This window comes from Hyla sarda, chromosome 7, assembly GCF_029499605.1.
Source record: "Hyla sarda isolate aHylSar1 chromosome 7, aHylSar1.hap1, whole genome shotgun sequence".
Classification (NCBI taxonomy): domain Eukaryota; kingdom Metazoa; phylum Chordata; class Amphibia; order Anura; family Hylidae; genus Hyla; species Hyla sarda.
The window spans coordinates 44,115,134-44,141,844 of NC_079195.1; the positions used below are offsets into that span (position 1 = coordinate 44,115,134).

General features: G+C 43.5%; 1 protein-coding gene across 4 annotated transcripts in view; it reads left to right on the forward strand.

Moving 5' to 3' along the window:
• Positions 1 to 26,711, forward strand: part of FANK1 (fibronectin type III and ankyrin repeat domains 1) — a 136,067-nt gene that overhangs the window by 16,282 nt on the left and 93,074 nt on the right. The window contains exon 2 of one of the 4 annotated variants that reach the window (XM_056532996.1): positions 26,474 to 26,562. The exons of 2 other annotated variants lie outside the window; for them this stretch is intronic. The gene's annotated coding sequence lies outside the window, so the exon portion shown is untranslated. Of the gene's footprint in view, positions 1 to 2,585; positions 2,711 to 26,473; positions 26,563 to 26,711 lie in introns of those variants that run through there. One more of the 4 variants, XM_056532998.1, reaches the window with a different exon arrangement.

The window sequence follows — 26,711 nt, forward strand, 5'->3', positions numbered from 1 at the left end:
CTCTCACAGGGGCCCCTTGTGAGGTGGAACTTTTTATCAGTCATATTATTTTTAATAAAATTTATACCTTATCATAATTGAAGCACGATCCTTGGTTCTTTAATTACAGTTTTATTTTATTTTTTATTATTTAGTATACCTTCCTTGAGGTCTGGGTATTTTGGTCTTTTTTATTTATTTCAATATTGGCACCATAGGTATAGGTGCATTACCCATTTGTCCTCGGTTGGTTATATAATTGGGAGCTGCACATATCTTTTCTCTTCATTTACAAATCTGTTTAACTTTCTGGCACCAGTTGATTTAAAGAGAAAAAAAAAAAGTTTTTTCCCCCCGGAGTACCCCTTTAAGCACTGCGGCTTCTTCACTGATTCCTCCCGCACTGCGACGCTCTTGGCCCCCTACTGTGCTGGGATTTACGACACAGCCCCTTTTACTTGAGTAGAGCTTTCTTACATTTACCAACACAGCAGGTAGTCGGGATTGATGCCACATAGGAGAAACACGAAGGGACTTTCATCCCTTCACGTCTTTAGATCAGCAGGGGTCCCAGAGGTCAGACCCCAGCTGATAACAATGTCATGGCATATATAGCAGTGCTGTAGTATTAGAACCTTTTAACTTGCTCGTATTAGTTAGCACAGTATTCCAGAGTGATAAAGGCGCCATGGCAGCAATGAATCACAGTGCTTTACATGGAACTTTTATGAGTTTACAGCATATGTAATGTATAATGGAGACAGATATTAACTGCAGCCCTGTTTACTAAGCACCTTAATATATTACGGCACAATAAAGATCCCAACAATAAGAAGGTAAAGCTGTCTACTGTTCTAAGCCCACATCATAATTCTTCTGCTTCATTTCCAGGCGATGTAATTGTCTGTGTATTCTTATCACTAGAGCTGTAATGGAGACTTTTTTCCTTTCTTTGCTTTGAGCAGCTCGGGGAAAATGTCAGGTTCTGGCCTGGTCTTAAAGGGGTTATCCAGGAAAAAAAAACTTTTATTTTTATTTTATATATATCAACTGGCTCCAGAAAGTTAAGCAGATTTGTAACTTACTATTGAAAAAATCTTAATCCTTTCAGTACTTATGAGCTGCTGAAGTTGTTCTTTTCTGTCTAAGTGCTCTCTGATGACACCTGCCTCGGGAACTGTCCAGAGTAGAAACAAATACTCATATCCCCTCATCGGCCTTAAACGAGTACTCCGCCCCTACACATCTTATCCCCTATCCAAAGGATAGGGGATAAGATGTCAGATCGCCGGGGTCCCGCTGCTGGGGACCCCCTAGATCTACCATGCAGCACCCACCTGTAGCGGCTCCCGGAACCGCTGGAGGTCCTCAGGCTGAGTCCATCTCGACCACATCACAATCTTCCATCCTCGTGGTTGAGATGGACTCAGCCTGAGGACCTCCAGCAGTTCCGGAAGCCGCTACAGGTGGGTGCTGCATGGTAAATCCAGGGGGTCCCCAGCAGCGGGACCCCGGCGATCTGACATCTTATCCCCTATCCTTGGGATAGGGGATAAGATGTCTAGGGGCGGAGTGCCCCTTTAAGTACAGGCTTACTCAGATGTCAGAAGTTATGGGCACAAGGCCACAATAAAGCTTGAGTTAAGCTTAATGGAGTCTGTATACATGGGGCATCCGCTGTACCTCTGCATACCTGTACTTTCAGGTGACTTTTTAGTTGTATGTGTACATGAGGAGTAGTACTATTTCTGTCATGGGGCAATTGGCATCAGCCTCATGTTTTTTTTTTTTTACCTTCCTCTGTATCAACAAAGTAGGGTTTTAGGTTGAACTTGATGGACTAATGTCTTTTTTTAACCTTAAACTATGTTACTATGATTGGATGAAGAGACCAGCACAGCACAGTAGACTCAGGGAGGAAGTGAATGCATGGTGAGTGAGGGCATGCTCAGTGCTTGCCTCAGACATGCCTCTTCCTGAGCAGGGGATGTCAGAATGAATGAGCAGCAGAACAGAAAGATTTGTGAGCCAAATACAGAAGCTATACACATAAAGACATTTTAAGCATGGCAATGCCAAACAATGGATAAAAGAGTGGATAAAAAAAAATGAGTGCATGCCACCGATAAAAACACGTGTGTGCCATTGACCTCTCCAAGAGTGAATTGTCTCCATGGGTGTTTTGCTCAATTGCACACAAAGCTAGGTTATTGACAGATCTGTCCGTTTCAAGATAGGTTGCTTAGTGTGAACGAACCAAGCCTCGGTGCAAAAAACTTTTAGAAGATAACAGATAAATTTAACTAGAAAAAGGCTACAAAAGCATTGCTTAAGATCTGATGCACCTCAATCCATGCTTAAAGGGATACTCTGTCCCTAGACATCTTATCCCCTATCCAAAGGATAGGGGATAAGATGTCAGATTGCCGGGGTCCCGCCACCTGTAACTTCTTCCGGAAGCGCTGGAGGATCTCAGGCTAATTCCTCCCGACCATAGGGACGGAAGATCGTGACGTCACGACTCAGCCCCCTTTGTGACGTCATGCCCCGCCCCCTCAATGCAAGTCTATGGGAGGGGGCGTGACGGACGTCACGCCCCCTTCCATAGACTTGCATTGAGGGGGCGGGGCGTGACATCACACGGGGCGGAGTCGTGACGTCACGATCTTCCGTCCCCGTGGTCGGGAGGAATTAGCCTGAGATCCTCCAGCGCTTCCGGAAGAAGTTACAGGTGGGTGCTGCTTGCTATATTGCGGGGGTCCCCAGCGGTGGGACCCTGGTGATCTGACATCTTAACCCCTACTCTTTGGATAGGGGATAAGATGTCTAGGGGCGGAGAACCCCTTTAAACAAATTACCTACAAATGGAGAAAATTCCAAAAAAGGTTCTGTGGATAGAAAAGACAAGCATGGGACTGCACAAACCACACAACAGTTGGAAAGAAGAATATTTTTGTTTTGGAAACACCAAATTTGAGTGCTTATAGCAACCCTATGAGCTGTGCACGCGAAGGCATTACAGAAATATTGATGAACTGAAACACATATGAATGGTTCATAAGTCCCCCTTAAAGGGGTACTCCGGTGGAAAAATCAACTGGTGCCAAAATGTTAGACAGATTTGTAAATTACTTTTATTTAAAAATCTTAATCCTGCCAGTACTTATCAGCTGCTGTATGCTCCACATGAAGTTCCTTTCTTTTTGAATTTCTTTTCTGTCTGACCACAGGGCTCTCTGCTGACACCTCTGTCCTGTCCAGAGTAGGTGCAAATCCCCATAGCAGAGAGCACTGTGGTCAGACAGAAAACAACAACTCCACTTCCTCTGTAGTATACAGCAGCTGATAAGTACTGGAAGGATTAAGATTTTTAAATAGAAGTAATTTACATATCTGTTTAATTATTTGGCACCAGTTAGTTAAAAAAAAATGTTTTCCACTGGAGTACCCCTTTTAATGTAGTTTTAATATATATATATTTTTTTGTGCAGCTGCAGGAACTGTTTGGTAGGGGTTCTAAATAGGAATCTGCGGGTCATTCAGTTCAAGGGTCCACTTACGTTTTTTCCCTGCACTGTGGATGTTGACTCAATGGGATCTATTAGGCCCCGTTCACACTACGGAATTCCCACGGAATTTCCGGGCGGAATTCCGCGGTGTGAACTTTAACATTAGTGTGAACGGGTTTCCGCGAGACCCGATCACACTGCGGAATTTCAGCGGCGGACATTTCCGCCGCTGAAAGTGTTCCGCGCAAAGAAAGAACATGTTCATTCTTTGCGCGGATTCTGCGAGCACTGCATAGCTGTCAATGGTGACGGCTCAGTGCCTCGCGGCCCTAGTGCCAAAGTACATCCGGCGGCGGCCGCCAGGTGGAAGCTCCACTTGCGGAATTCATCCGCGAGAATTCCGACGTGTGAACGCACCCTTAAAGACATGCAGCTACGTTTTATAATATAGTAATCTATGCAGAAATGCAGATAATTTTAAAATGTTCATTTAGGCTAAGTTCACATTGCCATTGCTGTGCTCCGTCCTCTTCTGTGTCTGTTTGGCTCTTTATCTCAGTCTTTCCCAACCAGTGTGCCTCCAGCTGTTGCAAAACAACAACTCCCAGCATGCCCGGACAGCCTTCGGCTGTCCGGGCATGCTGGGAGTTGTAGTTTTGCAACAGCTGGAGGCACACTGGTTGGGAAAGACTGCTTTATCTTACGCTGAATGGCCCCAAAACGGCACAACTGACACACCCGGCCCGACTGATCCCATTGACTGGAATGGCATTCCTCAGGGATCCAGTCATTTACTGGAGTTATCTAAGAAATTAAATTGTGGATGCACTATTTTTCTCTCCGCTAAATTACTGTCGTTCTGACGGACTGGTAAGTGGTACTCCATATACCGGTTCAAGATGACAATGTGAACAACACCTTACTTTTCTTGCAACGTGAAGAGATAAAGAAACCAATTATTCCAAACCTGGATAACAGTAAGAAACTCGGTCCTTCCGCTTCAAAGCTTCATCTTATTGTTGAGTGCTACAAGGATCAGATTAGCGGATATGAATGTTTGCAAAACCTTAGATTTTTGTGGTTTTTGTTACTTAGGGCTTGTTAGGTTCGACACCAAAGGCCGAGACGTCTTCTGTCGGCGGATGCCCAATTTGTGCGTGGAAAGCCTTTATGGGGCTGCAGTCGCCCAACGTTCCTTCCAACGCTACCTGCCATTCAAAATCATGACACAAACACAAGTGTTGTCTCTGTAAGCTGAAGGCAGAACTGGCCTAGCCCTCTTTTCAAGAGTATTTTATATAGCCCACTTTCAATTAGGCGTGCGCAGTAAACTCTACATTGTACAAACACAGGAAAACCATAAATCTTTCGCAGAAGAAAGTTAGATACAAAATATACATTGCTTAAGCTCAAATATAATGAACCATTGTTTCAAGGACGCATCTGGGATAGAAAAAAGATAAGAGTGTCTGCATTCTTGAAGATAAGGTACCCATCGTCTCTTAGTTCAAAAGTTCAGAAGTTAGTTATGTAGAAAAAAACAAGAAAGATAGAATGCAGTCACTTAGACTATGAAATGGAATAGAGACTCCATGTTGTCTCCTCTACCCAATTCCATCAGGGCTCGAGCACATGACCTGTGCATGGAGACTATACGGCAGAGCACGGAGGCTGTATGGCTCCCTAGTGCAGTGCCACATGGCATACAGTACATACAGAGTTAGGCTGCATTCACACCACGTTTTTGCAATACAGTTCCCGTATACATTTCCAATGTGAAAACCGTACAGAACCATATTGAAAACCGTATGCATTGACTCTCCATTGAAAACCGTATGCCAAACGATGCATCAGGTTGTGTCCCTTTTTGCATCTTGTACGGTTTTGTCAGTTCTTTTTCCAGTACTCAATACCGTAGTCTACCACGGTTTTTGGTCCGGGTGAAAAACTGTATTAAACCGTATGTTTTTTTTTTTTTAACATGGGAGTCAATGGGAACCGTACAGAACTGTATGTGTGTACGGTTCCATCCGGTTTTCACCATACGGTTTTTGACTTTGCACAGTTTTGTTTCTTGGAATTTCAATCAAACAAGTGAAACTTTATTCAAAATGGAGTGAAAAGTTAAAAACGTATACTTTTTTTTTCTTAAAAAAAAGATGCAACCGGACATCATTTTTCAAACCGTATATGGTTTTTAACTGTATACGGGTTGAAATTTGTACACACGTTTTGATACAGTTTAGTCAGGTTTTGAGGAATCCGTTTTTCATCAAAAACCTGATACGGGAACTGTACTGCAAAAACGTGTTGTGAATGCACCCTTATTCTCCCTACAATCCATGCTGGGTTTATGGCTTAATCGCGGCGCCCGCACTCAGCCGTATTCGGCAACCATATTTAATGCATGTCTATGAGCCGACCGGAGTGAACCGCAGCCTCCGGTCGGCTTCGTTTTCGGCCGTATGCGGTTTCCCGACCGTAGGCAAAAACGCGGTCGACCACGTTTTTGCCTGCGGTCGGGAAACCACATATGGCCATTTCAAGTCATGATATATTGCTGGGATTTGTCATCACGTTGTGAACATTCAAACTTTGGGACTCTCCTAAATCCTGCGTATTATGGGACCTTGTACTGTGTCCCCTTTCTCCCTGATTAGCAGCGCTCCCTGTTTGAATATAAATGGCGCTATAAACCTGGTGGTGGGTGCCCTTTAATACCTCATCCTACTGTACTGAAGTGATGGGTTCCTCCCCAGCTTACACATTTCTGACACTGATCACACATTACAACCTTTTTTTTTTTGTTTGATAAGTTAAAAAACAGGTTTAATCGGGGCCTAAAAAGAAAGGAAGAAAAAGGATCACAGCGCCTGCTTTCAATTCAGTGTAGGCGCTTCATGTTGTGAACTCTGCCACCAGCGTTCATGTTATTTCTTAATTGCCTTTCACTAGACAACTTCTCCTATATAGTTATTGCTGGCAGAGGCAAAACTCTCAGATATTTCTAATGTGTGATTGCCCTTTATCTAATAGTAAGTTTATAAAGAAATGAGTCTATATATTTCGCACTACTCTTGGGGAGCTGAGTTTTAAAAGTTTTTCCATGATTCATTGGAGTTCCCTATGTAAAAAGTTAAAGGGGTATTCCAGGAAAAAACTTTATATAAATATATATATATATATATATATATATATAGTCCCAAAATAATGCAGCACTACTTATCTAGTCCAGCAAACAATGGTGGTGCCAGCGTCCAAAAAAAGACTCGATCAAAGTCCTCCATAGACAGAAACCAAAAACAGGCGCAGCACTCCAAAAAACAGTGTGATTTAATATCTCATGTCAGCATTACAACGTTTCAACTCCTCCTGGAGCCATTTTCAAGCATGCTTGAAAATGGCTCCAGGAGGAGTTGAAACGTTGTAATGCTGACATGAGATATTAAATCACACTGTTTTTTGGAGTGCTGCGCCTGTTTTTGGTTTATATATATATATATATATATATATATATATATATATATATACTGGCTCCAGAAAGTTAAACATATTTTTTTATATAAGTATATATTTATATAAGTACTGAAAGGATTAAGATTTTTTAATAGAAGTAATTTACAAATCTGTTTAACTTTCTGAAGCCAGTTGATATACAAAAAAAAAGTTTTTTTCCTGGATAACCCCTTTAAAGTATCTTCAGTATATACTTACAGTCCTAAAAAGAATGCCTCTACCAGCATGGCAGCAGGACCTAGAGTCCAATGGCCCCAGTGTAAATTATGGGCCTGCCCCCCCCCCCCCCACTACCCTGCCCTGGGATTGTGATTATAATGACATCCAGTGACTCACAGGTAATGGCTTCTTAAAATGGTTGTCTTTCCTTTTTTTTTTTTTCTCCATCTAGCCCAGACGACCATGACAACTTATTCCAGCCTCTGCAGAACCTGCTGGACAAACATCTTAGGCTTTGCACTTTTCCAGCTTTTTCTCACCCATAGGGGCCCCCCAAATGGTAATAAAGCCACAAACAAATAATACTTACTAGGTCCATTTGTGCCCCCCCAACAAATGGTAGCCCCTTTTGTGCCCACCTCCCCCCACAAAGTAGATAGCACCCCTACACAGTACATAGCCCCCTTTGTGCCCCACACATAGTACATAGTTCTTTTTACCATAGCAGAAATGAAGAAAACTGTAAGCACCACACTGCCGCCTGTATTTGAAAGGGGAAGTCCCAGCTGTCATGATTGCTAGTAGGCCACAGGTATGAAGTAGCCTGCAGCCTACAAACAAAAATGATGGCACTCCCCTGAAAACACTGTGACATCGTGCAGCATCACAGTGTCTACAATGGAACACTGAACCTAGCGTGGTGGGGGAGGAAGGGTCCCTGTTGCAAATGCGACCCCTATTGCTGCTTCACTGACTACTGTTTTCCTTGCCACCAGTTCCCTGTTTAAATGGAACATATCAGTAGATTTATGCAGCCCAAGCAATGGGCAGCATGAAATCTTGATAGATTCCTCCATTACTTACAACTAAGTCTTACCCCTATACATAACGCTGAGAAAGAACAGCTACTCAAGCCAAGCCAGGTAGGGGGGGAAGTCAGAGAGTCCGGCTTCCAGACAATGGAATTGGTGCCATGGCTCTGACTGAAAAAGGGTTATTCAGCGAGGAACATGTCCGATAAACTGTTTAAGGGTACGTTCCCACACGGCGTATTTGCTGCATATTTGCTGCTGCGTATTTTATTTTCCCTGTTGAAGTCAAGGGGTAGGAAAATACGCAGCACCAAATACGCAGCAAATACGCAGCAAATACGCAGCAAAATACGTTGTGTGGAAACATACCCTAAAGCTGAAGATGTTGGCTTCAATGTTTACTTGCACATGTCCTTGCATTCGTCAGTAGTGGCAGTGCAATGTATTGCACCTTTCTTTCATAGTTACATAGTTACATAGTTAGTACGGTCGAAAAAAGACATATGTCCATCAAGTTCAACCAGGGAATTGAAGGGTAGGGGTGTGGCGCGATATTGGGGAAGGGATGGGATCTTATATTTCTTCATAAGCATTAATCTTATTTTGTTCCAGGAATGTATCTAATCCTGTTTTAAAGCTGTTAATTGTTCCTGCTGTGACCAGTTCCTGAGGTAGACCGTTCCATAAATTCACAGTCCTCACGGTAAAGAAGGCGTGTCGCCCCTTGAGACTAAACTTTTTATTCTCCAGACGGAGGGAGTGCCCCCTCGTCCTTTGGGGGGGTTTAACCTGGAACAGTTTTTCTCCATATTTTTTGTATGGGCCATTAATATACTTATATACGTTTATCATATCCCCCCTTAAACGTCTCTTCTCAAGACTAAACAATTGTAACTCCTTTAATCGCTCCTCATAGCTAAGATGTTCCATGCCCCATATTAGTTTAGTCGCGTGTCTCTGCACCCTTTCCAACTCCGCAGTGTCCCTTTTATGGACAGGTGACCAAAACTGAACAGCATATTCCAGGTGAGGCCGTACCAATGCTTTATAAAGGGGGAGTATTATGTCCCTGTCCCTTGAGTCCATGCCTCTTTTGATACATGACAATATCCTGCCGGCTTTGGAAGCAGCAGCCTGACATTGCATGCTATTCTGAAGTCTGTGATCTACAAGTACACCCAGATCCTTCTCTACCAGTGACTCTGCCAGTTTAATCCCCCCTAAGACATACGATGCATGCAGGTTATTAGTACCCAGATGCATAACTTTACATTTATCCACATTGAACCTCATTTGCCAAGTGGATGCCCAGACACTTAGTCTATCCAAGTCATCTTGTAACCTATACACATCCTCTATAGACTGTACCGTGCTACAAAGCTTGGTGTCATCTACAAAGATAGAAACAGAGCTGTTAATACCATCCTCTATATCATTCATAAATAAATTAAACAACAGCGGGCCCAGTACTGAACCTTGGGGTACACCACTAATAACCGGGGACCAATCAGAGTACGAATCATTGACCACCACTCTCTGGGTACGATCCATGAGCCAGTGTTCAATCCAGTTACAAACTAAAATTTCCAAACCCAAAGACCTTAACTTACCTGTCAGACGTCTATGAGGGACAGTATCAAATGCTTTAGCAAAATCCAGAAACACTATATCCACAGCCATTCCTCTGTCAAGGCTTCTACTCACTTCTTCATAAAAGCAAATTAGATTGGTTTGACAACTTCTATCCTTAGTAAACCCATGCTGGCTATCACTTATAATACAATTATCCCCTATGTATTCCTGTATGTAATCCCTTATAAGTCCTTCAAACAATTTACCCACAATGCACGTTAAACTTACCGGTCTATAGTTTCCTGGCGAAGACCTAGAGCCCTTTTTGAAGATTGGCACCACATTCGCCTTGCGCCAGTCCCTTGGCACAATACCAGACACCAGAGAATCTCTAAATATCATGAACAGGGGTACAGATATTACTGAACTTACCTCTCTAAGAACTCTTGGGTGTAGTCCATCCGGTCCTGGGGATTTGCTTACATTTATATCACTTAACTTACCTTGTACCATCTCTACATTAAGCCAGTTCAGTACATTACATGATGTGTTACCAGCACTGACCTGTACATGATGTGTTACCAGCACTGACCTGGCCAATGTCAGCTCCTTCTTCCATAGTATATACAGAACTAAAGAACCCATTCAGTAGCTCCGCCTTCTCTTGATCGCCTGTGACAACCTCCCCATTATCATTATTAAGGGGTCCTACATGCTCTGTCCTTGGTTTTTTTGCATTTATATATCTAAAAAAATATTTAGGATTAGTTTTGCTTTCTTTGGCCACCTGTCTCTCATTTTGAATTTTTGCTGTTTTTATTACAGTTTTACAGATTTTATTAAGCTCCTTGTACTGTTTAAATGTTATAGCTGACCCATCAGATTTGTATTTTTTGAAGGCTATTTTTTTGTTGTTTATTGCTCTTTTAACATCATGTGTCAGCCATGTAGTATTAAGTTTTAATCGTTTATATTTGTTCCCCTTTGGTATATATTTAGCTGTATAGTTATTTAGAGTTGATTTAAAGATGTCCCATTTACCTTCTGTATCAGTATTTGACAACACCTCCCCCCAGTCTATGTCCTGTAGTGCAGCCCTCAGCCCAGGGAAATTTGCCTTTTTAAAGTTATATGTTTTTGCCTTCCCCGCCTGTCTTTGTTTTCTACATTTTAAGTCAAAAGTAACTATATTGTGGTCGCTATTACCAAGGTTTTCCCGCACAGTTACATTACCAACCAGCTCTGCGTTGTTGGAAATGATCAGATCCAACAAGGCATCACTTCTTGTTGGGTCCTCCACAAACTGGCCCATAAAATTATCCTGCAATAAATTTAGGAATTGTCGCCCCTTTGTAGTTTTAGCCAACCCCGGACCCCAATCTATATCTGGATAGTTAAAATCTCCCATTATTACCACTGTACCTGCCCGGGCGGTAAATAAGGCAAGTCTGCAGTTGCTTGCAACAACACTAATACAAATATTGCGATTGCATGGACAAATGCAAGTAAAGATTGGTCATCAAATTTACAGGCTGGATGACCTCTTTAAAGGGGTACTCCACTCCCCCACTTCAGCGTTCGGAACATTTAGTTCCGAACACTAGAGCGAGCTTCGTGACATCACGCTCCGCCCCCTCGTGATGACACACCCGCCCCCTCAATGCAAGTCTATGGGAGGGGGTGTGATGGCCGTCACGCCCCCTCCCATAAACTTATAATGAGGGGCGGGGCGGGACATCACGAGGGGGCGGAGTGTGATGTCCTAAGGAGGCGTAGCGACCCCCAAAGCCCGCACCAGCGTTCAGATGTACATGTTCGGACCCCTTTAAGCTTTATCTGGGCTGGCTTGTGGTATTTTTACACTAAAAGTTGGACAATTGGCAAATATTCACCATGATAACTTTGATGTGGTCATAATTCTGCTTACGGTAGATGTTCCTTCAGAAGAAAAAAAGAAAGGCTGAGAAGAAGCCTGTCACAGAATTGCTTCTCTGGCAGACTTTATTAATAACAAATGCTGTAGAACACAAAAATACTATAATAAGCACGAAGGCCATGATTGAAAAGCACGTCAGGTGGTGCCATCCTGAACTCACTACAGCAATCTATGGATACGAACCAGGTCAATAATTTCATGTACTATACTTTTTATTTTCTTAAAGGGGTACTCCGCTGCTAGACAGCTTATCTCTATCCAAAGATTAGGGCATAAGATGTCTGATTGCTGGGGTCCCGCGCTGGGACCCCCTGTGATCTCCCACAGCACCCCGCATTCTAAACAAACACAGGGTTCCGGCGGCAGTGGTCATGACATCACAGCCATGCCCCTTGTGATGTCACGCCTCCCCCCATCATTGATGTCTATGGAAGGGATGTGACGGCCAACACGCATTCTCCCATAGACATGAATGGAGGGGGCGTGGCGTGACATCACGAGGGACGTGGTCATGACATCACGATCACGGCCGCCCACTCCAAACATTCTGAACTAAATTCCAGTCTGACCACAGTGCTCTCTGCTGACACCTCTGTCCATGTCAGGAACTGTCCAGAGCAGAAGAGGTTTGCTATGGGGATTTGTTCCTACTCTGGGCAGTTCCTGACATGGACAGAGGTGTCAGCAGAGAGCACTGTGGTCAGACTGAAAAGAACAACTTAACTTCCTCTGTAGTATACAGCAGCTGATAAGTACTGGAAGGATTAAGATTTTTTAATAGAAGTAATTTACAAATATGTTTAACTTTCTGGAGCCAGTTGATATGAATTTTTTTCCCTCACTGAAGTGCCCTTTTAAGTGTATAGACAATACTAGCTTTTGTAGGGTATTTTGGTGTACTGCAGTGGGATACATATCCTATCTACCACACATAGTATATTATTATTTATGTTGCTTTATGGTAATACCTATTTGGTAAATGCACATTACATTACTCTGCAATTTAAAGGGGTACTCCGGTCCTAATACATCTTATCCCCTATCCAAAGGATTGGGAAAAGTTGTCTGTCATTGCGCATCCACCTTTGCGCACCCACCTGTCTGTCATTGTGCACCCACCGCAGCGCTGGAGGCTCCAAATGTGTAGCGTGACGACCACGGGGCCGGAGTATCGTGACATCACAACTCTGCTCCGTTGAGTGTGCAATGACAGATTGCGGGGGTCCCCAGCGGTGGGACCCCCACGACCAGACATCTTATCCCCTATCCTTAGGATAGGGGATAAGATGTATTAGGGCCCCTTTAATAATCTAACATTTTAGCATTTTGTGCCGCTGTTTGTATGAATATACAGTGACCCCCCCGACCTACGATGGCCCCGACTTACGATCATTTCAACATATGATGGTCTCTCAGAGGTCATCACATGCTGAAGGCAGCATCAACATACGATGCTTTTGTAGGTCGGGGCCATCGCATAAACGGCTATCCGGCAGCGCAGACTGCTTCAGCTGCCACCGGATAGCCGTTTACGGTGCCCCGTGAGCTCCGCTGACGATCACTTACCTGTCCTCGGGGCTCCGGCGCATCCTCTTCAGGATCCCCTGCATCGTCGGAGCTCTCCATCGCCGTCATCACGTCGCTGCGCACGCCATCTCTTCATCCAATAGGAGCGGCGTGCGTAGCGACGTGATGGCGGCGACGGAGAGCGAGGATGCCGGGGAAGAAGAGGCCTTGCCGGAGTGTCGGGGACACCCCGGGGACAGCGACAGAAGGCGACATCCAGGGCAGCGGTGACGAGCGGTGACAGTCCAGAGCGGCGGGGACACGTGAGTATAACCTCCAATAACAGTGGTTTTCAACCTGCGGACCTCCAGATGTTGCAAAACTACAACTCCCAGCATGCCCGGACAGCCGTTGGCTGTCCGAGCATGCTGGGTGTTGTAGTTTGCAACATCTGGAGGTCCGCTGGTTGTAGACCACTGTCCTATACTTTACATTGCACGGATCCCTCAACATACAATGGTTTCAACAAACGATGGTCCATTTGGAACGGATTACCATCGTATGTTGAGGATCCACTGTACTTAGATCTGTCCAAACCTTGTGTTGGTTTCCCCATTTTTTTTACTTGTTTCTTAGATAAATAGTAAGTACAAAGCAAGAATAAAAATGCTTTTAGTAGTCCCCTCTCCTGATCTTAACAGCGGCGAAGTTACGCAATTTGCGTAACTCCCATTGACTTTAATGAGAGTTGTGCAAGCAGTGTGGCTTGCTCAGCTATGCCGTTGGCATAACTCCTGATAAAGTTAATAAGAGTTGCGCGATTTGCATAACTTCCAAACTTAGTCTGCTTACGGCTTTCCCGTCCACCTCCTGTCACTGCAAACAGGCCAGAGGGGCCGGAAAAAGCGGAAGTAAGGAGATGGGACAACCCCTCTAATGTACTTTTTATTCAATACACTTCCACTAAGAAGTCTAATTGGAAATAGTCTACCTTCAGGCTGCAGACCTTTCCTTCCCATCTCTGTGTTGCTGCCGTGCTTCCGGCTCATTACTAATGTCTATTAAATGAAATTCGCGATGACTGTCTTCTTGTATAAAATGTCTCAATTTAGGCTTCTCGGTTCCTCTGTCTTTGCAGCCGCTTGCATCCCAAAGTCACCTTTCTAGAATATCTTGTGGTGAGGGTGTGATGCAGGGCAGATGGAATTACCCTAAGGGCAGATGGCATTAACCCCTTGTGTTCGTGACGCCAGGGCATGGTTCATCCTCTACACCACCCGAAGGAATACCGCTGGATCCTGGGCTAGGCACGGGGGAAAATAACGACTCCGACGCCAAGTTACGGAACAACGGCAGCTGTACTGAGTCAGACAGATGTAACAGTCTATACAGCTTGGCTAGGCCCACGGAGGTGACCAGTGACTTCAGAGACCTTAGGGCTTGCTGGGACTTATAGTGAACAATTTGGATGCAAGCCACGCTGACTTGAGACAGGATGACTTGGACTGACTTGACTATGACAGACTATGACTGACTTCACCCCTTCTGTAGCTTACCAGGCCTTGACTTGACCTGTGGGGCAATGGAATTGAGAATCTGTGGCTGCTTGACTGACTTTAGGCCTCATCTGGACTCCATACATAAACCTAGGACTTGGCCATACTGCAACTCAGCATGCAAGAAAGTAAGAGCTAAGAGAGAGAACTAGCCTCCTCCCAGGGCTTATATGGGGGAGACTAGGAGGGGTCCCATAGGTCACCCTTAGGTCACATTGGGACTGACACCTCACTGGGTTACAATCACATGACACTGGTTAATCACATGTCATTGGTTCTTAAAGACATAAAACTTTTGATATACAATAAAGACAGCATAAAGATAACTATACAAGGGGAACAGGTGCAGGGGGCCCAGGGGACACTGTAGGGAGGCTGCCTGACAGGACAGCTAGGGTAGAGGGGTGCAACTCCTGTACCGGGCCACCACAATCTTATATTACTTGTATTATTCTGTAGATTGTGTATATCGATTCCCCTGACTTCTTTCATCTGTTTTCTTCTTGCTTTTTTGTTTTTTAATGAAGGCCTTGGGGTAGACATTCAACTTTTAGAATACATCACAATCCGCAGCGAAATTGCTACAATAACACCTATGCAGATGTAGGCAGAGAACGCAACAGAAGATGATTCCTCAAATATACTACACGGACGAAAGTTTGTGACCCTCACATTTATGTCTAGTAATAAAATGTCTCATTTTAAAACCAGGAGTTGAAAACACAAAACTGTATCCCAGTCAGGAAACAGGGTAGATACCAATCTACATACACAAGGACCCAAAGGGGGGGCCACAAAAATGCTTTCTTTAAATATCTAACCTATTAAATAACTTAAAGGAGAACTACGGGATTGAAAATTTTATCCCTTATCCTAAGAATAGGCGATAAGTTTCAGATGGCGGGGGGTCCGACCGCTGGGGCCCCCCACGATCTCCCGTACGGGGCCCCGGCTCTCTGGTTAGAGAGGGCGTGTTGACCACCGCACGAAGCGGCGGCTGACACGCGTCCTCCATACACTGCTATGAGAGAGCCGAAGCGCTTCCTTCAGCAATTTCCGGCTCTCCCATAGCAGTGTATAGAGGACGCGTGTCAGCCGCTGCCTCGTGCGGTGGTCAACACGCCCTCTCTAACCAGAGAGTCGGGGCCCCGTACGGGAGATCGTGGGGGGCCCCAGCGGTCGGACCCCCCCGCGATCTGAAACTTATCCCCTATCCTTAGGATAGGGGATACATTTTTCAATCCCGTAGTTCTCCTTTAATAAATCCAGATTAATGGAGAAAGATTATGTGTAGAGTAATAACTGATAAAGTACTTCATGTAATATCAGTGGATTGTCTACTTATGGCTAACCTGAAGCCTGTTATTGTGGGAACACCCTGTATACGTTAGACATCCACTATCTGAATACAAAATGTCACCGTCTGCAGTAAAGCAACATGTAATCAACATAGCCCCCCTAACATGTTTCACTCCTTAGGCTAGGACTCCACTGACATTTTTGCCCTGCGATTTTTGTGGCATAAAATCGCCAGAAAAAACACCAGAAAAACTGTCACAGTTTTTGCCTGCGTTTTGTCATTTTTTCTGGCGTTTTTTCTGGTGTTTTTACCCTTGTGTGGAATTTGCCTTTATTGGCCCCTTTTGCGTTTTTTTTTACAAAATAGTTGGGTACCAAAAAAAAATAAAAATAAGGATGCAGTAGGGATGTAAAATGTATTTAACTAAATGTTTATTTTTTATAACTAAGTTTTAATAAAAAAATTTTGTAAAGTGTGTGTGTGTGTGTTTAACTTTTTTTTCTCTTTTTTTTTTATGTGGGAGTAGTAGTACCTGTACTATAGACATATCGCCCTGGGTATCTGTCTGACACCCGATGCGATCATCCATTATATAGCAGAGAAGCGGAGCGGCTAAATACAGCGCTCCCATCTCTGCTCTGTACTCTGAGTGATGTTCTATTCATATTTTCCGCCCAGAGCTGTGATTGGCCGGATGGTTGCAGCCGGATGGTTCCTCACAGCTCTGAGGAAAATATCAATGCTATAGACAGGACGATCACAGCGGGTGTCAGTAGTGACATCCACTGTGATGTCTGCAGGTACTACTACTCCCAACATGGAGCACACTCTGCACACTCTGCTCCATGCTGGGAGCTGTAGTACCTGCATTAATAGACAGATCACAGCGAGTGTAACTTCTGACACCCGCTGCGATCTGTTTATTAATGTAGGTACTACAGCTCCCAGCATGGGGCAGAGTGTGCTCCATGTTAGGAGGAGTAGTACTTGTAGTTAAGGAAAGATCACTGCGAGTATCACTCCTGACACCCGCTGTGATCCTCCAGTATAATGTATGGATGCAGCGGCCTGCGCTCTCCTATGGTCCCCTGCACGCCGTATATATACACATTCCGATTTCTCACAGAGAGCTGTGATTGGCTGGAACCATCTGACCAATCACAGCTCTCTGCGGGAAATATGAATAGGTGTATATATACGGCAGTGCAGGGGTAGAAGAGCGGCCGCCGCATCTATACATTATACAGGAGGATCGCAACAGGCGATCTGTCAATTAGTACAGGTACTACTACTCCCATCATGGAACAGTGTGTTCCATGCTGGGAGTAGTAGTACTACCTAAAAAATTTAAAAAAAAAATTGAAAAACACGCACACACTACATTTTTATTATTGTTGGCTACATTTTTAGTGCTTTACCCGCCCACATAAATTGATCCCTGTTTAAAAATTAATAAACATTTCGTAATAAAAAAAGATAAATTTCGTTAGATACAATTTTTTCCATCACTACTGTATCTTTTTTATTTTTTATGGTACCCTACGAAATTTTAATAAAAAAGGTATCTCCATAATTTTTTTGGATCGCTAAAGTTCAAAAAAGAATAAAAACCGCCTGCAAAAAACGCAAAATTAAAAATCAACATGGCGTTTTTGCTCTCCCATAGACTTCTATGGGAGGAAAACGCCATGATTTCAGGGCAAAAAACGCCAAACTAGGTTTTGTCGGGCGTTTTGAAAATCCAGCCTCTGAGCCCGAAATTGCTGAAAAACGCCAAAAGGATTAAAAAAACGCCAAACTGAAAAACGCCAAGTGAATCTGGCATTTTGCAGTTTACAATTGACTTGCAGCTAACATCTGGCCGCATCGTTTTTTCACAGAAAAAACACCGTGCGGGAAAATTGGCGTTTATAATGGTGTTTTTGCAAAAAAAAAAACCTCAGTGGAGTTCCAGCCTTAGAGCTTCTTCAGAGGGCAGGGGCTATGTTTTTTTTTTTAGGCCCCTTGGAGTCCTTGTGTATGTCATTTTAAAACCAGGGCCATCAATATGGCTTTCTAGAAAGGCTTTTCTCTATATTTTGGAACATTGTTGGGTGGTGTGGTTGACATCACCAATTAAAGAGGCATTCATGACTATGCGGAGAATAGGGGGTAGACTCACCTATTTCTGTCTTCCGTCTTCCATAGAAGTAAATGGAAAGTGCTGTGCACATCTGTGACCAACTCTCCTTTCATCTACCTCCTGGATGCAGTGGGGTAGACGGATTCACATTCTTCATGTAGGTGCAGGTCCCAGAGGTGTCATATGAACACAGTAGTTTCCTAAAGCTGGCCATACACATTAGGTAAGTTTTGGACAAGCCCACCAATTTCAGCAGGAATGGCCAACCATGTAAAGTATATGGTGGCCCCCTGACCCCTCCTCGATGGACGACAAGGATTTGCCACGTTGGAACTACCTGATCCTTGTGTTTTCAGGGAGACAAACTGCTGTCATAGATGTCTGACAATAGCTTAGTTTCCCTCTCTCTATTGAAGACCGAAGCGCGGGCATGGGGGTATATGGGGGGAAAAATAGCTATCAACAGCTATGTTATGTCCATGGTTAGCTTTAAAGTATTGTTACAAGGTAGGCCATTGGAGAAAACCCTACATTCTCAGAATATAGGGGAGGGGGGGGGGGGTATGCCCAGTAGCACCGAGATGTTGTGTTGGAGTTGCCTGCATGACAAGGCTCCATTCATGATCAACAGGACCCCACCAATATGTGAATGGCCAAGCAACATACTAACGCTACACTGGCTCCATATGGCTATTACAACCCAATCCTACTCATACCAAGGCACGATGTGCCAAAAATACAGAATCAAGGCTTCCCCGCACCACATGAGCTTCTGAAGGACACTAAAGAGACAACATCTGTGTCTTTCTTCACTCCTCAATATCAATATGTTATCTGCAGATTGTGTATATTCTCCCTGTAGACCGAGCTGTATAATGTGATGTAAAGGGGATGAATACATAAATGCACAAATGCAATATATCAGACAGATATAGCAAGATCAGACGTTCTAGGAGAGAGCCCAGCCAGCTAAATGAGCTTACAGGGCAATGTACACGTATGTGGTATTACTATACTTAGGGGAATCAGAGGATTAATTCTGGCATGAGATCAATTTAATGGATAGAAGCAACTGCAGAATTGTAAAATGAAAAACACTGAAAAAATATTCGAATTTATTTTCCTATTTGACCTATTTTCCTCTGTGTGAAGGTTCGGCTCAATCTCTAATCTCCATTGAGGTTTGCAGGTTTTTGACTGTGAGAATTGACTCAATGAATCTATCCGGATTCTGTAATTTGTATTCCAGAGGCCATGAAGGTAGTGAGAATACAGTGGTCCCTCAAGTTACAATATTAATTGGTTCCGGGACGACCATTGTATGTTGAAACCATCGTATGTTGAGACCAGAACTCTATGAAAACCTGGTAATTGGTTCTGAAGCCACCAAAATGTCATCCAAAAATAGGAAAAAGTGAGGATTAAAGAAAAATAAGTAGAGAACTAATATAGATAAAGCAAATCCTTACATATAAAAGTAAGAAAGATCTGCTGGAAGCTGTAAATCACTCTCTATGTCAGTGTTTTCCAACCAGGGTGCCTCCAGCTGTTGCAAAACTACAACTCCCAGCATGCCCGGACAGCCGTTGGCTGTCCGGGCATGCTGGGAGTTGTAGTTTTGCAACAGCTGGAGGCACCCTGGTTGGGAAACAATGGTTTATGTAGAGGACAGGATCTTCTTCAGGGTCCTATACGGTACACACAGTGTCCCAAATGGAGCCGCCCTTACTTTGTGTCCAAAGAAGCAGCTAAGGGTGCATGCACACTACGTTTCTTAAAATACGGGACCGTATACGGCTGGGGAGAGGGGGGCGGAGAGTCGGGGGCGGGGCAACCGCATGCTGCCGTATGCGGTCCCGTATCTAATGTATTTCAATGAGCGACCGGAGTGAAACGCTGTTGACTAAGTTTTTAGGTCCGGTCGGGAAACCGCATACGGGCCAAAACGGAGCCGACCGGAGGCAGCGTTTCACTCCGGTCGCTCATTGAAATACATTAGATACGGGGCCGCATACGGCAGCATGCGGTTGCCCCGCCCCCGACTCTCCGCCCCCCTCTCCCCAGCCGTATACGGTCCCGTATCTTAAGAAACGTAGTGTGCATGCACCCTAACCCTGGCACAGGTAAGGAGTAGTACAGAACTTGTAGTTCCTCCCTGTACTGTAGCCATTCAGTGCTTGTACTTCAGTAATAGAGGTGATTTACCAGTAAAATACCAATTCTGATAGGTCGGTTCCTCCAGTTGTGACAGGTATCACAGATCTGGACTGTCCGTAGCATTGTATGTCGAGTCTGGTTTCAAGTTACAATGGTCCAGAAAAGACCATTGTATGTTGAAACTATTGTATATTGAGGCCATTGTAAGTTGAGGGATCACTGTACAGCCTTACATTAAACTGAAATACTGTCCTACAATATTGGACTGAATGGTTAAAGGGGTATTCTGGAGAATAAAAAGTAATTTTTATTCTCCAGGTTATTATTTTTTTTGTTAATACATTTTTTTCACTTTTGTAGCCAATAGGAAGTTTTGTATGCAGAGATCTTCCCCACGTGCTCTCTGCTGCCCCCTATGGAGGTGTTGGCTCTGCTATAGCTTGGTCACTGACATGTATCAGGGTTAATTTACTAAGAGTGATCACTAGGATGTTGCACCAGGGGATTGGCGTTTGTAGCAAGGGATGGGTGGTACATGTCGTTTCCCTGCTCCACATACCGCTGCTACATGTCAATGCCCTATTGCACACAGCAATCCCCTGCAGTGTGTATTATCCCTGAAGTATAAATGTATCTGATAAATATCAGTGACACAAGCTCTGCTGCTATTGCACTCTTACACAATCACAGGTTTAGCTGTAGCAGAGCCAACACCTCCAGAGGGGGCAGCAGAGAGCGTGTGTTGAAGCTCACTGCATACAAAAGCTTCCTGTTGTATACCAAAAGGTAAAAAAATAAAAGAAATGTTGGGAAAAAAATTAAGAAAATTACAAATTTATATAATCTTTACTGTGGAATAAAAACATATTATTTTCACTGGAATACCCCTTTAAAGGAAAACTGTCACATGTTCACTCCTGCACTAACCACAGGTACTAGGGATCGACCGATTATCGGTTTGGCCGATATTATCGGCCAATAATCACGATTTTGGGCATTACCGGTATCAGCAATTACCTTGCCGATATGCCGATAATGCCCCGCCCCACCGCACCGCGAGCGCCCCCCCCCACCGACCCGCCGCACCGCGTCGCACCCCCCACCGCACCGCCCCGGCCCCATTGCCTCCCCCATCCCCGGTTTTATAATTACCCGTTCCTGGGGCCCGGGGTCAACGCTACTTCTGGCTCCTGCTGCGTCCTGTGTTACGCTGTGCGCAATGACGAGTGACGCGACGTGACGTCACAGTCAGTGCGCACAGTGACAGCTCAGGAGGACACCACCGGAGACAGATGTAGAGTGGACCCCGGGAACAGGTAATTATAAAATGGGGGAGGCAATGGGGCCGGGGCGGTGGGGGGTGCGATGCGGCACGGTGGGGCGGTAGGGGGTGCGGAGCGGTGCGCCGGGGGGGTGATGATAGGACTCAGGACCCCCGGACAGACAGGGGGAGAGAAGCAGGTGGCGGCGGCGGTCTATGGCACCGCAAATGCCGCTGCAGTTCATTGATCCCTAACAGGTACTGATGGATAGTGCGGGGGGCGCTGATTCATATGATCCCTACCTTGCCTTGATCTTTCCGACCATTCGCCCACAATCTTAGTTTTTCTATATATGCAAATATGGCTGTAACTGGCACCGGCGGGGTTTTCAGGAGCCTAGTGGCACTGTGACGTCAGCTCCGCCCATCCACAGCGCTGCACGCTTATGAATATTCATCCCCCTCCCTCCAGCTCTCCCTCTCCCCGCCGCTCCTAACTGGTCTTCACTGCGCATGTCAGGAAGCGGCACATGCACATTGAAGATCAGTTAGGAGCGGCGGGGAGAGGGAGAACCAGAGGGAGGGGGATGAATATTCATAAGCGGGTGGCGCTGCGGACGGGCGGTGCAGATGTCACAGTGCCACTAGGCTCCTGAAAACCCCGCCCGTGCCAGTTACAGACACATTTGCATACATAGAAAACCTAAGATTGCGAGTGAACGGCCGGACGGATCTGGGCAAGGTAGGGATCATATGAATCAGCGCCCCCCGCACTATCCGTCAGTACCTGTGGTTAGTGCAGGACTGAACATGTGACAGTTTTCCTTTAAAGCCATTCACTCTGATATTGTAGTCTAGTATTCCAGTTTTATATAACACCAAAATATAACCTATATCTATATTTTCAATATATGTTTTTAATATACTTGAGACCTTAGGCTAACTCTGAGTTGCTGGGCATGACAAAGTATTTATTAGGATTTTCATGCGAATTTCGGACTCTTTCTTTCTTTCATTGTAAATTTTCTTTGGACATTGACCCAGTTTTCTTTCCACTTGACTCTTTATTTCTTCTAATGAAAAGTAAGTAAAACTTTCTTTAGAATCAAATTGATAATTTAAACAGTCCTTCTTTTACTTTTTTTTATTTTTTTTATTAATTATCTATGAATTTCTAAATATCTATGTCCTATAGTTGGAATAGATCAGTAGGGGTTCCACTCCCGACACCCCCTGATCAGCTGACTGAACGGACTGTGGCTTCTTCATTACCTGGCAGAGCTCTGTATATTGTTCATGTACAGGGCTGTGGTAAGCTGCAGTACCAGGCACAGCCACTAAATAATTCATGTGTGACTGATGTTTAGACTATATATTAGAATCATAATACCATCTACAGAACATGTCTATGGACCTCTCCTTTGAGTGCCCCCCCCCTGCTTTACTATGTTATTTTTTATATCATATTAATTTCACTCCTCACTCAAATTTGATTCATTCCCATTCCTATGAATAATCATAATTTTTATTAATTTTTCATTCCCACTGCGGCTTAATTTTATATACACTTTTATTTCTACAATATATATTTTAAATTATATATTCATGTATCATTTACATCATCATCAACGCATTATTATATTTTGTATTGCAGTTGTTTACTTTTTCATTTTTATCAACATTCACAATTTTTTATACACTTTCCCATATTTTTTACTCTCATGATTCCCATTGTGGTTCATTCTAATTCACATCTTTATCTATAGTGTATTTTTATACATATTCAATCAATATTGTTTTTTCTTTCTTATTATTCTATACATCTCATCTGACACTCATATTCACATACTTAATTCACCACCTCCATCTTCTTCTTTTCTTTTCTTCTATTCCCATTTTCCTTCCTTCTACCTGGATCCATTACTTATTTTACAACATACTTAAGATTCCCAGTCTCCACATTTTTTTCTTTCCCAATCAGTATTACATCACTGTATGGAGACTATAAAAAAGTAGTCTTTCCATCCTTTATCCATACCCATAGCTACTGAAGAAAAGGCCCGCGGCCTTGAAACGCGTCTAGCCCAATATCTGCACCTTATCCATAAGTGTATATCACTTCAAACAGACTGTATCTGCTATATTTCATTTGCAACAGCTGGATGCCCGCGATTCTGGGACCACTGCTGCACGCGCGCTGCTAGCGCCTTATTCACACGTGCAACCTGCACCACCTGTTCCCTGCATCTACTCACAGCCCCAGTCGGCAGAGTTACTCCTGGACATCATCCCTCCCAAGGCTGGACGCCTCCCGTGCCAGCCCAGGACACTCGGAGCCCCCGGAGACTCAGCCACTCACCCAGCATACCACTCAGGCGGGTACCGATATCCAAAGTACCGGACCCAGCCGTGCCAGCCCGGACCTGAGGCTTCAGAAGGAGGGTGAGTGATGCTGTGCACCGAGACCTTACACTTTCACCGCTGACAGTGTTTGCTACATTGTCTCCAGTATTAAAGGGGTATTCCAGGCAAAAACTTTTTTATATATATCAACTGGCTCCGGAAAGTTAAACAGATTTGTAAATTACTTCTATTAAAAAATCTTAATCCTTCCAATAGTTATTAGCTTCTGAAGTTGAGTTGCTGTTTTCTGTCTAACTGCTTTCTGATGACTCACGTCCCTGGAGCTGTGCAGTTCCTATGGGGATATTCTCCCATCATGCAAGGGATATTCTCCCATCATGCACAGCTCCCGGGACATGACATCATCATTGAGCAGTTAGACAGAAAACTTCAGAAGCTAATAACTATTGGAAGGATTAAGATTTTTTAATAGAAGTAATTTACAAATCTGTTTAACTTTCCGGAGCCAGTTGATATATAAAAAAAAAAGTTTTGGCCTGGAATACCCCTTTAACTAAAGTTACAACAAAGATATAGCTTTGACAGGACATGTATTGGAAGCACATAACCGCTATTACTGAACATTTGTCTATGAACTCTCTGATATAATTAGAGACTTGCTACTGTCGCCACTGTTCGCTACATTTGCTGCTATACTCTGGATATACCTGAACTAATTGAGACTTTCTATTCTGGACATACTTTGTGGATTTTCTGTTGAATTATTCCTATGAACTATATGGACTGAGAACGTTTTTTTCTTGATATATGCATCAGATACTGATGAATTTTTTTGGTGCTATTTATTCATCATATTTATTTCATTTTTATTGTGTTATTTATTCGTTTATTTCATTTATTTTACCTATTTTAATTACCAAATATATACCATTCACCTTTAGCAAGGGCCCCGCTAGGCAATTGGCTATATATACCCATTTTTACATAATAAAGACCATCTATTGGATCCCATTTTCACTAGTCTTTCCTTTTCTTCCTCCCCTGGTTCACCTAAATATTCTATATTTATAAATTCTATATATATATTAGAATCATGCCATGATTAAAGGGGTACTCCACTGGTCAGCGTTCGGAAGTAAATGTTTCGAATGCTGTTTTTACGCTGCCAGGGTCGGCCGTGCCCTTCATGACATCACGGCCGTGCCCCCTCAATGCAAGTCTATGGGAGGGGGCGTGACGGCCGTCACGTCCCCTCCCATAGACTTGCATTGAGGGGGCATGGCCGTAACATCATGAGCGAAACATTTACTTCCGAACGCTGGCCAGTGGAGTACCCCTTTAAGGATCTTGTATGATTTGAAACGCGTAAGCAATTTTGTCCTTTTTTGTATGTCTTTTTTGATATGATCCTATAATAAAGAGTTCCTGAATTTTTGCATACACCGCGCTGGACACTCTTTTTCTACTTCTATCCAGTTTGTGCCGGAGACGCTGCTGGTCAGCCCAAGCACAGATGATTAGAATTGTGGAGGAATGAGCTGTCAGTGCCTCTTTACCTGCTTTTTCTTAGTAAATATTATATAATCGTCTCCTGGTCTGAGTATTTTTTTATTTTTCTAGTTACTTTTTCCCTGACTCTGCTTCTATTCTATACAATTTGTTCACCTTAGGAGTATTGCTGATTGCTCCTCATTTTGTGTATTGTGCCCATTTTCTGTTTATGAGCCTACTGCTTGTGCACCATTATGTCACAAAACATGACCGCATTTGGGGCCTAGTCATTCTAAAAAAAAAAAAGTCCCTTATTGTAAAACTTGAACAGCTTCTTTTTTTTTTTTTTTACAAACGCACCAAAAAGAAAAAAAAAAAGAAAAAAAAACATACAAAAATGTTGCAAAAAAGTGACAAAAAAATTGCCCAAATGCAAAAAAACAGGCAGAAAAATCTACCAATGTTTTTTTTTTTCTTGTAAATTGTCAGTTTTCCAAGGTTTCAAATAAGCCTCAAATAATGGTGTGTAAACATAGCCTGTGAGTAAAAAACAAAAGTTCTTAAAGGGGTACTACCGTGGAAAACTTTTTTTTTTTTTTTTTAATCAACTGATGCCAGCAAGTTAAACAGATTTGTAAATTACTTCTATTAAAAAAATCTTAATCTTTCCAGTACTTTTTAGGGTCTGAATACTACAGAGGAAATGCTTTTCTTTTTGGAACACAGAGCTCTCTGCTCACATCATGACCACAGTGCTCTCTGCTGACATCTCTGTCCATTTTAGGAACTGTCCAGAGCAGCATATGTTTGCTATGGGGATTTTCTCCTACTCTGGACAGTTCTTAAAATGGACAGCGGTGTCAGCAGAGAGCACTGTGGTCATGATGTCAGCAGAGAGCTCTGTGTTCCAAAAAGAAAACCATTTCCTCTGTAGTATTCAGCAGCTAATAAGTACTGGAAGGATTAAAAATTTTTTAATAGAAGTGATTTACAAATCTGTTTAACTTTCTGGCACCATTTGATTTAAATAAAAAAATTTAAAAGTTTTCCACGGGAGTACCCCTTTAAACTCACCTGCTTCGGAATGGGGTATAGTCTTCTCACTTCATTCTTATTAGAAGCAGCAGAGCAGGACGGTTGAAGAGACAACAGCTTATGTGCAATGTACTCTGGATGTGCATTAATACCATCTATATACATTATACATGCAATGTAAAATAACTGTTTTTACAGGCACCAAGAAATGAGATCTATTTATATGGGGAGTCGCATCAATCTAATATTTTCTGGGTCAGAGAACAGGAGAAATAAAATAAAAAAATGTAAGTTTAAATAAGAAGCGGCGCTGATTCTATTCTAATACCATCTTGCTTATAGGCTTCCATTTCGCATGTGTCACAAAGACTGGCCTATTATTTTTTTATGTATTGCCGGTTTTATCCCATTTTGCATTCTGCTCCTTCTAATAACA